This window comes from Pantherophis guttatus, chromosome 1 (genome assembly GCF_059756535.1).
Source record: "Pantherophis guttatus breed Tessera chromosome 1, ASM5975653v1, whole genome shotgun sequence".
Taxonomy (NCBI): domain Eukaryota; kingdom Metazoa; phylum Chordata; class Lepidosauria; order Squamata; family Colubridae; genus Pantherophis; species Pantherophis guttatus.
Window position 1 is genome coordinate 200314644 of NC_142063.1, and position 13364 is coordinate 200328007.

At 42.0% G+C, this 13364-nt stretch overlaps 1 long non-coding RNA gene across 1 annotated transcript; it reads right to left on the bottom strand.

The window, feature by feature from the left end:
- Positions 1–1191: 1191 nt before the first annotated feature.
- Positions 1192–3735, bottom strand: LOC117674363 (uncharacterized). Its single transcript, XR_004593815.2, has 2 exons — positions 3575–3735; positions 1192–2467 (listed from the first exon to the last, which is right to left on the bottom strand). It is a non-coding gene; the product is annotated as an uncharacterized LOC117674363 (long non-coding RNA).
- Between the last annotated feature and the right edge of the window lie 9629 nt (positions 3736–13364).

Below are 13364 nucleotides of genomic sequence, written 5' to 3' on the forward strand. Positions count from 1 at the left end.
GGAAGAAGAAGATAATTGGGGTGTGATAACATAAGAATCAAAAGCTTCAGTCTTTCCTAAGTTCTTCAACTCTCAGCTAAATTTCCTCTTCTTTGTCTTTCTGCTATCAAGGTTTGACTCTAAACTATCATGCACTGAAAAGGGCAGTTTATGTAGGGAGGATTTGTTTTTAACAGACAATGATTTTGATACTGATACTGAACTGATTTTTGTTTTAACTTCGTGTGTTAACTGCTTTAAACTCCATTTATAGCAGAAAGCTATCAAATTAAAATGGGGGGATGGGGGAAAATTTGTTAGTACTGATCTTTGTAATATGTAGTTGGACCCACTCAGTTAACAAGCACCTACTTCCCTGTTCAGTTAACATTTGAGCAAAGAGTATAGATAATCCTTGATTTACAATAGTTTGTTTAGTGACTGTTCAAAAGAACAACAGCATGGAAAAATTTACCGTTGTAGTATCCCCATGGTGTAGGTCAGAGGCCTGCAACCTTAAACACTCAAAGAGCCATTTGGACCCATTTCCCACAGAAAAGAAAACATTGGGAGCCACAAAACCCTTCCCGTCCCTGACTATTTCTTGAGCAGCCACAAAACTAGCATGTGTAGTTGAATTAAATGTTCTGCTTTCTTCTCAAACTTTTCTTTTCTTGGATTTATCCATGGTTGGCCTACCAGGGGTTGAAAAGCTGAATAAATTGTGTGGGTGTCACACATTGGCAGTTGTGACGCATATTTTGAGTTACAGGGAGCCACAGCAGAGGGGTGAAAGAGCCACATGCGGCTCCAGAGCCGCAAGTTGCTGACCCCTGGTGTAGGTGATTAAAATTCAGATGCTTGGGCAACTGACTCATATCTATGATGGTTGCAGTGTCCTGGGGTCATGTGATCACCTTTTGTGACCTTCTGACCAGCAAAGTCAATGGGGAAGCCACTTAACAATTGTGTTACTAACTTAACAACTGCAGTGACTCACTTAACAACTGTGGCAAATGGAGCAAAACTCACTTAAAAATGTCTGATCTAGCAGCATAAACTTTGGGCTCAATTGTGGTCGTAGGACTATCTGTACAACATCCTAAAATCATAATTGGTTTGTTTTCTTAGCTGCAATCAGGGATGTTGTTTTGACTGTATTCATATGTCAGATGAAAATATGGCCTCAACAAAGTTTACAGCTTGATTATAAAGACTTCAAGAAATTACATTTCATGTGTTTTCTCAATACACCATGGCTTCGTCTGATAACACCAGGTGGTTCAGCTTGAAGAGATGCTTTTTCTTCCCTGTTCAACTTTGTTGTGTCTGGATTTTGATTCAGTCGGGGGGAAACCTTGAAGTTTCCATATTCGCAGAAGGAAAGGAAGATTGTAAACTGCCAACATTTCTTCTTATTACGTCAATGCATCACAGAGTTTAATCTTTATTTCCACCTCCCTCCAAATCTTGCTTTAATCCCCAGGTAAATTTTAAGCAGACGGCATCTCTGCTTTGTCCATTAAAAACCTGACTGAATTTGAAAAGCTTGCAAAGTGCACGGGAGGGAAGAGGGGAGGGGGTGGGCTTCAAAGTGCTGTTCAACTGTTGAGAATCTACCCATATTGCCCAGGGGGTATGAGGGAAGTCTGGTTGGCCTCCATTCATTACTAAGCAGCTACTCCAGACATTTCACTGGTGACTATTTTGTTATCTCTGGCCAAGGCCTGGAAAGCAAACAAGGGGAGGAGGAGGGCCACGTAAATTAGGCACGGAGGTTTGAACTCTGTGGGATTTCCTCTTTACCAAAACTTTGCATGCATGAACGGGAGTTGCTGAATGAAGTCATTGTGCTGAGACCCTGTGTAGGAAGGCAAACTTTCCTTCCTTTCAAAACGCTGATAATTAACACCTAGGTCTTCATTTATAGATCAAACTCTTGTATTACTGCGAAAGGGAAACTCTCTCCTTAATCAGTCAAACTGTATCTGAGGTCACGTTATATGAAGAGATGAAGAGCATTACGGATTCCTTGTTTCCAGAGCAGTAAGAAATTCCAGAGGCAATCAATGACTCTGTCTTTTGAAAGGGAGCAAATCAGACGTGATCTGAAATGATTAAGAAGTCAGACCTGGTTATTTGTTGGATGGGAGACCGTCAGGAAAGTCCAGCGTTGTAATTTAGACTAGGAAGTCAAAAAGTCATCCTGGGAAAAGGCGCAAGAGAACTTTCACATGGTTGCCAAGAAATCCATTATGGACCTGTCCATACAGTCACCACTGGTCAAGCGCAACACAAAGATGACTTGATTAGTTTTGCAGAAGATACTTTGTACTTACTGCCAAATACTGATGTGGCTGCCTCTCTGGAAACTATGTGTAAGGCAGGTAACTATATTTTTTCTCTTTATTACCAGCATGCTTCCGAACATTAAATTTGACTGAATTTTGAATAAAACCAAGCTGATTGGGACAGTCGAGCAGGATTCCTGTAACAGACAGAATAGAAATGCAGAAGGACAATATAGATACAATGAACATGATGAAATGGGGAAGGAGAGAAGTAGCAGATTTTCTGACTGCAGCTTCAGCTTCAATTCACAGTCAAAGATTTTAGAAAAAACTGTCCAATCAAATGGATAATGTATAGTGAAGTAACATATCAGAAGATCATTCTCACATTTAGTGAGGCATTGTGTTCTCTGTATATGTCAGTCAGTCAGTCAGTCAATCAATCAATCAATCAATCAATCAATCAATCAATCAATCAGAACAGACCTAAAAGAGACCTTGGAGGTCTTCTAGTCTAACCCCATACTCAAGCAGGAGACCCTATACCAGTGATGGCTAACCTTTTTGCCATTGTGTGCCAAAAGTGAGGGGAGCAGGGGTGGGGGGTCACGCGGGTGTGTGCCCACATTCATAATTCAATGCCCACCCTGCACCCTGCACCACCATGAATGTGCGTGTGACCCCCTGCGCTCCCCCTTTTGGCATGCGATGGCACGGTGGGCCTGGTAGGCCCGTTTTTCACCCTCCCCAGGCTCCAGAGGCTTTCCAGGAGCCTGGGGAGGGCAAAAACGTCCTTACACCCCCCCTGGAGGCCCTCCAGAGGCAGGAAACGGCCCATTTCCCGACTTTTGGTAGGCCGGTTTTTTGCTCTTCCCAGATTCCAGAGGCTTTCTAGGAGCCTGGGGAGGGTGAAAATGGCTTTCCCCACCCCCTCGGAGGCCCTCCGGAGGCAGGAAGCAGCCCATTTCCCGACTTCCAGTGCTCCTGGAAGGCCCAAAAATCAGCTGGCTGGCACTTGCATGCACACTGGAGCTGAGCTAGGGCAACACTTGTGTGCCCACAGATATGGCTCCGTGTACCACGTGTGGCATGTGTGCCATAGGTTCGCCATGACGGCCCTATACCATTTCAGACAAGTGGCTGTCCAGTCTTTTAAAGACTTCCAGTGATGAAGCACCCACAACTTCTGAAGGCAAGCTGTTCCACTGGTTAATTGTTGTAAAGCCAGCTTTCCTTTATGGTATTCCAGATTGTCAATTGCATGTTATATTGATTGGAGACATTCAAATCAACAACTTCTGTACCTCAAGCAGAATCTTTCTGGCTGAAGCATGGACGTAAGTATGTAGAGTAGAACCATAGAATCGTATGGATGGGAGGGACCTTGGAGGTCTTTTAGTCTAACCTTCAACATAATTCAGCTCAAGGTACAATAGACTTAAGGCTCCTGATTGAACTCTGAAATATATCACACAAGTGAGCGTTAGCATTCAAGTACCTTATTTATTTTTTTATCAATGAAGTCCTGCAGACTTTCTTTAGCTAGCTGAAATGACTGTCTGTGGCCATGTAGAATGCAAAGTAAAAAAAAGTCCCTTAATTAGATAGCTGTACTAATTATTTTAGAACTATAAACAATACTATTTACAAATCTAAGATCACTAGCCAGGCTGTATTTTTCTGTAGTTGAGAATAGAGTGCGGTGGCCCTGAATTATGGTTTCTCTTTCAGAATAACATTAACTATGGCTTGATTATTTCATGCTAGGCATTATTTTCCAGTGGGGTCTTTTTTTCGGGGAAACAGGGATACACACACAAATATATATCCGTTTCCCCCAAAATAAGACTCAACCAGAAAATAAGCCCAAGCATGATTTTTCAGGATTGTAATATAAGCCCTACCCCAAAAATTAGCCCCAGCTAAGAGCATCAGCCAGATAGATTCATTTAGTACGACATTTCCCTGAAAATAAGACCTAACCAGAAAATAAACCCTAATGCATCTTTTGGAGCAAAAATTAATATAAGACCCGGTCTTATTTTCAGGGAAACACATGTGCATATATATTCAGCTTGAATTCTAATTCTTTTTAAAATACATCTTACTTGGAGAGGTTAACAAGGACAGGATTTTGAAAGTCCATATAACAAAGTTATACTTTAATTTGTATTGCATTTTAGCAGAATACGTATAATTAGTCCATTATTAAAATAGCCATGGGAAGCACTGATATAAGGGAATAAAAGATACTTTCTACCAGTGGTGAAATCTAAAATTTGTTACTACCGATTCTGTGGGCGTGGCTTAGTATGGGGGGGGGGTAATGTGACTGGGTGGGCATGGCCAATTTTTTTTTTACTTTTAAAACCATTTTTTATTTATTTATTTTACTTTATTTTATTTTTATTTATTTTTATATGCCGCCCTTCTCCGGAGACTCAGGGTGGCTTACAATGTGTTAAGCAATAGCCTTCATACTTTTGTATATTTTATACAAAGTCAGCTTATTGCCCCCACAAACCGGGTCCTCATTTTACCCACCTTAGAAAGGATGGAAGGCTGAGTCGACCTTGAGCCTGGTGAGAATTGAACCAGGCAGCTGGATGTTAAATGCTGCCTTAGTGCATCAGCCTCCTACGCCACTTAGGCTCAGATTACATGTAAAACCATGTAAAAAAATGCTTTCAAAAGGCTTTGACGATCCTAGCTGAGTTGCCTGATCATCAGAGGGTTTAAAAAACCCTCTGCCGATCAGGCAACTCAGCTGGGATCGTCAGAGCTTGGATCGTCAGAGCCATTTAAAAAAAAAAAAGCCTCTGATGATCACCCGGCTCAGCTGGGCATGGGGGGGGGGCGGGGGCAGGGATTTTTGCTACCAGTTCTCCGAACTGCCCACCGCCATCGCTACCTACTTGCCCGAGCATCATATTGAAGATGAGAAATTGCAACTCAGTTTCCTACTGATTCAGATGATTTGAGCAAAAGTTGCTCATTAGAGGTTAACTGAGAGAGCGTAATAGATAGTATAGCATGAATAACAAAACCAGTCCCTGGTTTAATGAAAAGGCCTTGGTTGTGTGTGTGTGGTTTGTTGGCTTATGGTGACCATGAAGATAATGATCATGCTGTTACTTAAAATTCATTTACTACCCCTGGGAGTACTAGAAATGTAAGTTGTGTGTGCAGTGTGATGGCTGTGTCATATTCCTTTCTTAGTATCTGACTCATTTTCTCAGTTTACTTCAGTCAGTCCCTCTTTTGGGCCCCTCACCTCTCTAGGGCAGAACCACAGAGGGTTGGAACTGTAGTTCTCCCCTTATAGCCCTGGAGGCCATAAATCAGCCACAAAAAGAAACTTTTAGTGAAGTGCATGAATGTGGCTTTAAAAATAGTTCTAGCAAAACTAACCCAGTAAAATAAAAACTGGGGGGGAATGTCAGAAGTAGCTTTTCAAAGTGTGTATATGAGTGTATATAAATATCTCCACAGCCTACACATGCACAAACACACACACAGACACACACAGACACACACACAGAGGCACCCATAAGTGCCTTGTGGTATATAGGCATCTATACGATTAATTTCTAAGATTTTTTAAAAAAAATATGAATGCAAAAAGAAAAATAAATAAACCCAGCAATGTTATATGTGGTGGTATAAATCAAAATGTCTTCAGGGTAAAATATTATAAGAGCCATACAGCATAACACAAGGACACTATTTATCCCACTGTTGTATTCCCCAGTCTACAAAAATCAAGGATGGGTTTAGCACTCAGTTCGAAAAGAAAGTGGCTGCCTTACAAAAGGCTCAGCCTTGGGGTTCCTGATAGCAACGTTCCTAGAGATTGGGACCTATAGCAAGTCTTCCCTACTGGGATACATCATCAGGGGTGTCAAACCCACGGCCCGCGGGCTGGATACATCACACACTGGCCATGCCCACTCCCGGTTTAGCAAAGGGGGGGGAAAAGTCATGATATGTCACGTGACACTGCTGTGATGACACGAGTTTGACACCCCTGCATCAGATGGATAGATTCTCCCTGGAGTAAATAGCCTCACAGATACTATTCTATGCAGTTTCAATGGTAATAAGTGTTTCCTTGAATGGCACCTAGAAGCCAATTGGCAATCAATGCAGCTGTCCAAGTAGAGATGTAAGATGGATGAAATGCAATGTGTCTCTTACTTCTCAAACCTGTATATTCTGGGTCAGCTCTAGCTTCTGAATGGTCCTGAGCACTAGTTCCCTGTAGTAGCTGTTCTAGCTGAAACACAATGTGACAATTGCTTAAGTGACTGCCAACAGAGTGGGTTTCTGTAAAGGTGCTGCTTATACGGTCTCTCCCTGCTCTTACAGTGGATGCTGTGAGTCCAGGAGGATCCCAATTTGCAGACATCTTCTGCACAGAGGAAAGGTAACCTTGGCCAAGGCGAAAAAGTCTACTGTAACCTATTAGCTGCTACACTCACAGTCTTTGCTGTGATGGAGACTAAGCTTCTTTTTACTTATCTAGACTTCTACAGTCATCAGACATTGAGATAGAGCCTTGATACATTTTTAGTTATAGTTAAAGTATGGGTGTATAGCTATGTGTCACCACATATTAATAATGCTCTATCTTACATATTGGCAAAAAAAAAAAAAAAAAAATGAGAACATAAAATATAAGCTAGATGGACATGACCTTGTAGACGACCCTCACTCTGTCAAGGATCTTGGAGTACTCATCTCTAAAGATCTAAGTGCCAGAGCCGACTGTAACAATATTGCCAAAAAGGCATTAAGAGTTGTTAACCTAATCTTGTGTAAATTCAGAAGTGGTCTCCATGTGGAAACAAAAGTATTTATATTCTTTTCTTTAATCAAAATAGTCAATTATGCCATTTCAGCCAACTCCATCAACTTCTGTAACCATTTCTCCATGGTAGGAATCGAAGTGTCCTTCCATTTTTGTCCATACAATAGCCTTGCTGCTGTCAACATATATAGTAACAAAGTTCCATTTTTTTTCTCCAGGTCTTTTACCATTAGGCCCAAAAGGAAAAATTCTGGTTTGATCTTTATCTTCATTTTCAAAATTTTCTGTATTAAAATATGAGGCATACTCCAATTTATATATCATCTTATAGAAATTCTCTTTTACATTATAATTTAATGTAAATTTAACGTACTGATAACCATATCTGATAGCTACAGGTTTCATTTTGTTGCACTGTATCTTTTTTGGGGGAGGAGACTATAAATACCGTGTTTCCACGAAAATAAGACCCTGTCTTATATTTTTTTAAACCCTGAAATAAGCGCTTGGCCTTATTGCCATGGGCTCAAAAGCCTGATTGGGCTTATTATCAGGGAATGTCTTATTTTGGGGGAAACAGGGTACTTCAACTTCAACCTCTAGTGGTTATTCATGATCCAGGGAAAGAACAGGAAAAGGAAGATGGTCTGATGTCTGTCATACATCAACTTCTGTCCACAATCTAGATAAGAATGAAGTATATTGTGCAACATATAATTTGGTTGCTTGATCCTTATTTACTTGCATTTCCCACTTGGTTGAAGCTTCCAAGTATTTATAAATTATCTAGGAAAGCAGAGGAAATCAGGATTGTTTGCTTCTCAGTCTGACTCAGCTGTAACCTATGCTGGCACAGCACACAAAAATACAATCCAGCTGAAGCAGCAATTTTCTAATTGTTGCATCTTGTTTTATTGTTAAAAGGCCACTTTGAACATTGACCACGGGAAATGATTTAAATGAGGAGATATTTAATCATACAATTTTATTGAAATAGGATAGGGCTAGTTTAGAGAAAAGAAGGACTAGGGGTGACATGATAGCAGTATTCCAGTATTTGAGGGGCTGCCACAGAGAAGAGGGGGTCAACTTATTTTCCATAGCACCAAAAGAAGAAACAATGCATGAAAATTAATCAAGGAGAGAAGCAACCTGGAATTAAGGAGAAACTTCCTAACAGTGAGAACAATTAACCAGTGGGGCAGCTTGCCTTCAGAAGTTGTGGGTGCTTCATCACTGGAGATTTTTAAGAAGAGACTGGACAGTTGCTTGACTGAAATGGTATAGGGCAGGCGTCCTCAAACTTTTTAAACAGGGGGCCAATTCATGGTCTCTCAAACTGTTGGGCGGCCGGATCGGCTGGGAGGGCGTGGTTAGGTGGTCATGTGACTAGGTGGGCATGTGGCTGGGTGGGCCAATTTAACAGTCCATTGAACAATGCACACAAATTAAACTTTAATTTGTTTTGCTCCTGGGGGTGTTTTATTTGCTTTTGTTTGCATGTTGCTCTGTTGGTTGCCTTTTCTTTTTACTAGATAGTTTTTTCAGTGGTTTAGGAGTCTAGTGGTCCACTTCAGAAAACTCAGTTTTGCAGCAATTCTTCTCAGCCCCAAGGAGCTTGAGAAATCTCTCTCTGTCTCTCTCTATCTCTTTGTCTCTCTCTCTCTTTCTCTCCTTCTCTCTCTCTCTCTTTCTCTCTCTCTGTCTCTCTCTTTCTTTGTCTCTCTTCCCCTCTCCCTTTCTCTCTCCCTTTCTCTCTCTGTCTCTCTTTCCCTTTCTCTCTCTCCTTCTTTCTCTCTTTCTCTCTCTTTCTCTCTCTCCTTCTCTCTCCCTCTCTCTCTCCCTCTCTCTTTCCATCTCTCTGTCTCTCTTTCTTTGTCTCTCTCCCTCCCTCTCTCCCTCCCTCTCTCTCTCCTTCTCTTTCCCTCTCTCTCTTTCTCTCTCTCTCCCCCTCTTTCTCTCTTTCATTCTTTCTCTTTCTTTTTCTTTCTTTCTCTCTCTCTCTCTTTCTCTCTCTCTTTCTCTCTCCCTCTTTCTTTCTCTTTCCCTCTCTTTCCTTCTCTCCCTCCCTCCCTCTCTCTTTCTCTCTCTCTCTCCCTCTCTCTCTCTATCTTGTGGAGGTGGTGAAGGTGAAAAATGGGCCATTTTTGCCTGGTTTTTTTTGCTTTTTTACCCCCTCACCGCCTCCACGAGCATTCTGCAGGCTAAAACCAGGCAAAAATGGCTCGTTTTGGGGCAAAAACGGGCCATTTTTGCCTGTTTGTTTGTCTCTTCTAACCTCCCCCCCCCACCTCCACAAGCATTCTGCAGGCTAGAACCAGGCAAAAATGGCTCGTTTTTTGGCCATTTTTGTAACAATTCAAATATTTGATCTTCCAATCTTAACAACAACAACAATAACAACAACAACACAAACACACACACCAGGTTCTACTTACCTTTACTACTGATTTGCAACGGGGCTGCGCGTGCACGCTTGCTTTGCTTGCGCGCATGTGTGCACGCTTTTCTGCGCATGCGCAGAAGCATTCTGATGATGTTGGGGTCGGTGGGCAGAGCCTCCCGCCGGTTTTACTACTGGTTCTGTAGAACCGGTGCGAACAGGGGGCAATCCACCACTGACACACACACACATATGGAGTAGAGAGGGGGAGAGGGAGAGGGAGAGAGAGAGAGATGCCTCCTCCTGAGTTTGGTAATGAAGGCAGTTTGGTCATATATCACTTTCTTGGTATTAGCTACAACGGACAATGCTAAAGGCATGGTTTTTATAGGAAAATATCATTGATCTTTTAAAAATATATGCTGTGCCCTATAATTTTAATCCAAAAAAGTACAAGTAAGGTCAAAAATTATCTACACATTTTTGGTAAATGGGGACTCCTTCTACATCAAGTAACGGTAGCAACAGTAATCACTGATGTGCATTGAGGCAGTTGGGGTCAAGGATAGGAGCAGCTATTGTAAGTATCCATAGGTAGAACCCATTTTATCAAAACAATGAAAGAATCTGTAGCAGACCAGACAAGTACTTAGTCTACTATGAATGAACCTGATTCATCAGATACAACACAGAAAACTGAAGAAGGAAGGGTAACAACACAGAAATTTTGCAACACACCTTGCATTTTTTCCAGCTCCAATAGCAATTACACAATGTGCAAACATGTTTTAATAAGAATGGAAAGTTATACACATTATGAAAAGCACCAGAGCAGTATATACTGTAGCTGCTCTGCAGGCAAATGCTGAAACATCCTACATTCAGATTCCAAAGTACAGGTAGTCATCGACTTACGACCACAATTGAGCCAAAAATTGACATTGTCAAGCAAGACACTTAAGTGAGTTTTACCCCATGTTCTGACATTGCCCCAGTTAAGTGTACCCCTGCAGTTATTAAGTAAGTACCATGGTTGTTAAGTGAATCTGGCTTCCCCATTGATTTTGCTTGTCAGAAAGTCGCTAAAGATGATCACATGACCCTGGGACACTGCAGCTTGTTGCCAATTTTGTTGTCTGAATTTTGATCATGTGACCATGGGGATGCTGCAATAGTGTGAAAAATAGTCATAAGTCACTTTTTTCAGCGCTGTTGTAACTTTGATCCAGTAGTGGGTTTCAATTTCGTTCACTACCAGTTTGCTTGTGGGTGCGCTCACGTGCAGTGCTTCTGCCAATACACAGAGATGTCCAGGCAGGTGGGCAGAGCCTCGTGTTGCCGCTGCTACCGGTTCGCCCGATCCGGGGCAAACCGGTACCAACCCACTACTGCTTTGATCAGTCACTAAACAAATAGTTGAGAATTACCTGTATGTTAACATACATTCCACTTAGGGGCCATACTTTGTGACATAAGAATTGGGCAATGATGATGGATTGAAATGTGACTGTTCCATACTCACAGGCATAAGAAGAAATGGGATCAATTATTACACATAATACTTCTTAAGGCATATATGCTTAATTGTTGGTTTCATCACTAATTGGGCTACTAATCAGGCTCAGCTCAAGATCAATATTGCAAGGAATTGACTCTACTACATGTGTAGATGACTATGTATTAATGAATTCTGATAGGTGAGTATATAAATATAGGATTGTATTGTGGCATTTCTATGTATCGGTATATATTGATGAATGCTTGGATGCGAGAATGGATATGAAGTCCTTAGTGCTCTCTCAGCTTGGTTGTTTGTTTGCAGATATTTCATTATTTGACTACATGAGCCTGAGTATGGGATTTTCTCTTTGTTTATATACAGTAGCTTGATGTACCAGTGTTGGTGGGCATGTGGTTTTCTCCTTGGTAGTTCCTTGATTAGAGCATCATTTTCTGTTTGTCTGCTTGATTGCTTGTGTCATCAGTAGTTCCTTGATTAGGGTATTGTTTTCTGCTTGATAGTTTGTCTGGTATTAATTCCTGCTTATATGGGTGTTGGCTGGAGAGGATCTTTTCTGGTTGTTTTGTTTTCTTAGCTTTTTTATTGTCTCTTTTGAATGCTGTGTAAATATGGTTTATTTCTATGTGTCTATTGATGGCTGATTTGTCAGGGCTGGAGTCCTAATTACACTTGCCATTTACAAGAGGATTGCATATAGACATAGACTTTGCATAGACTAGTATAATGAAATATGGGACTTCATTTATACAGAATATAAGAAGTTAAAATGATAGTTGTATAAATGTGTTAGAAATATATGCATACTTGAATAATATTTGCACTAGATAAGTGATGGTTAACCTTTTTGTTAACCATCAAAGTTAACAAAAGTGAGTGCCCAAAGCATGCATCCACGTGCGTGCCCCAATCCCCAAAATGCAATACGAGTGCCCCCTGCGCATGTGACCCACCCCTGCGCATGTGTGCATGTTCCCTGCACATGTGCGTCCCCGTGCATGCGCCCCGGCCCCTATTTTGGCTTTCAGGTTGGTGCAGGAGGCTTTTCCGACCCAAAACGGGGCAATAGGGGGCTCACGATCTCCACAGTTTCTCCCCACCCCAGCGCATGCCCAGGCTTTCTCCTCCATTTCTGCCTTCCCCAATCTCCAGAGTTTCTCCCTGCATGCTCGGGCTTTCTCCTCCATTCCTGCCACAGAGAGGCACCTGCGGAGGGTGGAACCTGCAGAGATCGGGGAAGGCTCCACCCGCACGCATGCGTGGCAGAGACCCAAAGACCAGCTGGCTGGCGGGAAGCGCACACATGTGTGGTGGAGCTGGGCTGGGTCATGGCTGGCGTGCCCACAGAGAGGGCTCTGCGTGCCACCTCTGGCATGCATGCCATAGGTTCGCCATCACAGCACTAGATTATATATAGAATATAACCATATACAGTTATTATAACATAACATACCATATTTTCTCTTTGTTGTATTTTTTCACTTCTTTGTTAAGCCAATTTTTATGTGTTTTTTAAATGTTCTCTTTGACGATATATGTATATATCCCCATCATTATCTTTCAGTTTTCTTCCTTTTGTTTCTCTTTTTTGTTGTTAATTAAAAAGCAATCAGTAAATAAACAAAAAACAAGTGAAGAACAATCTAATTCATGCATCAGCCATCTTGGGTCTGGCTTTACACGCACAAGCCAATCTAAAAGCTGACTTATCTAGACCAAATAGGAATCCATACTGCCATATGGGTATAGATCCTTCAGAACAAGGAAGAAAGGCCAAAGTTGGGAGAACTCTGGAACTGAGAAGTTGCTGTGCCTCAACCTTGATTCTCCTAAGGGAGCATGGCCAGAAAAAGCCTTATCAGGTGCATTGCATACTGCTATTGTTACCTTCAAGGAGACAGTATTATGCCTCCCCTTTGCACTAAGAAGTAGTCCCCTGCTTGTCTAGGTTTGCTAGGAGACACTCTTGCTTCTGCCTGCCTTCTCTAAAATAGCTATTTTCTCACAGCCCAGGTAACGGAGATTGCACAGAGGCTCTGAGTGAATGCTGCCTTCACCATGCCCACCTGTTCTCCTCATCTTGGCTGGTGCAGGCTGACAGAAGACATAGGATGAAGTATAAAGATGGTGGGATGTAGGGAAAGCAAGAAAGACTGAGTTAGATGACGGGGAGTACCAGCAAGTACAGTTAGTAGACAGGGAGCTTCTGCGGCTGGTGCCAGGGCAGTAAATCTCATAGTTTCCACTGGCAGTTTAAGTTGTGTCTTGGATTCAGGTTTGGGTGTATAAACCTGGATTTCACATAGACAGTTAGATCTCTGCCAGAGTGCTCTCCCTTTCTCCCTGGTCCAGCCCTGTCCAGGCAGATTGGAGACTATGTGA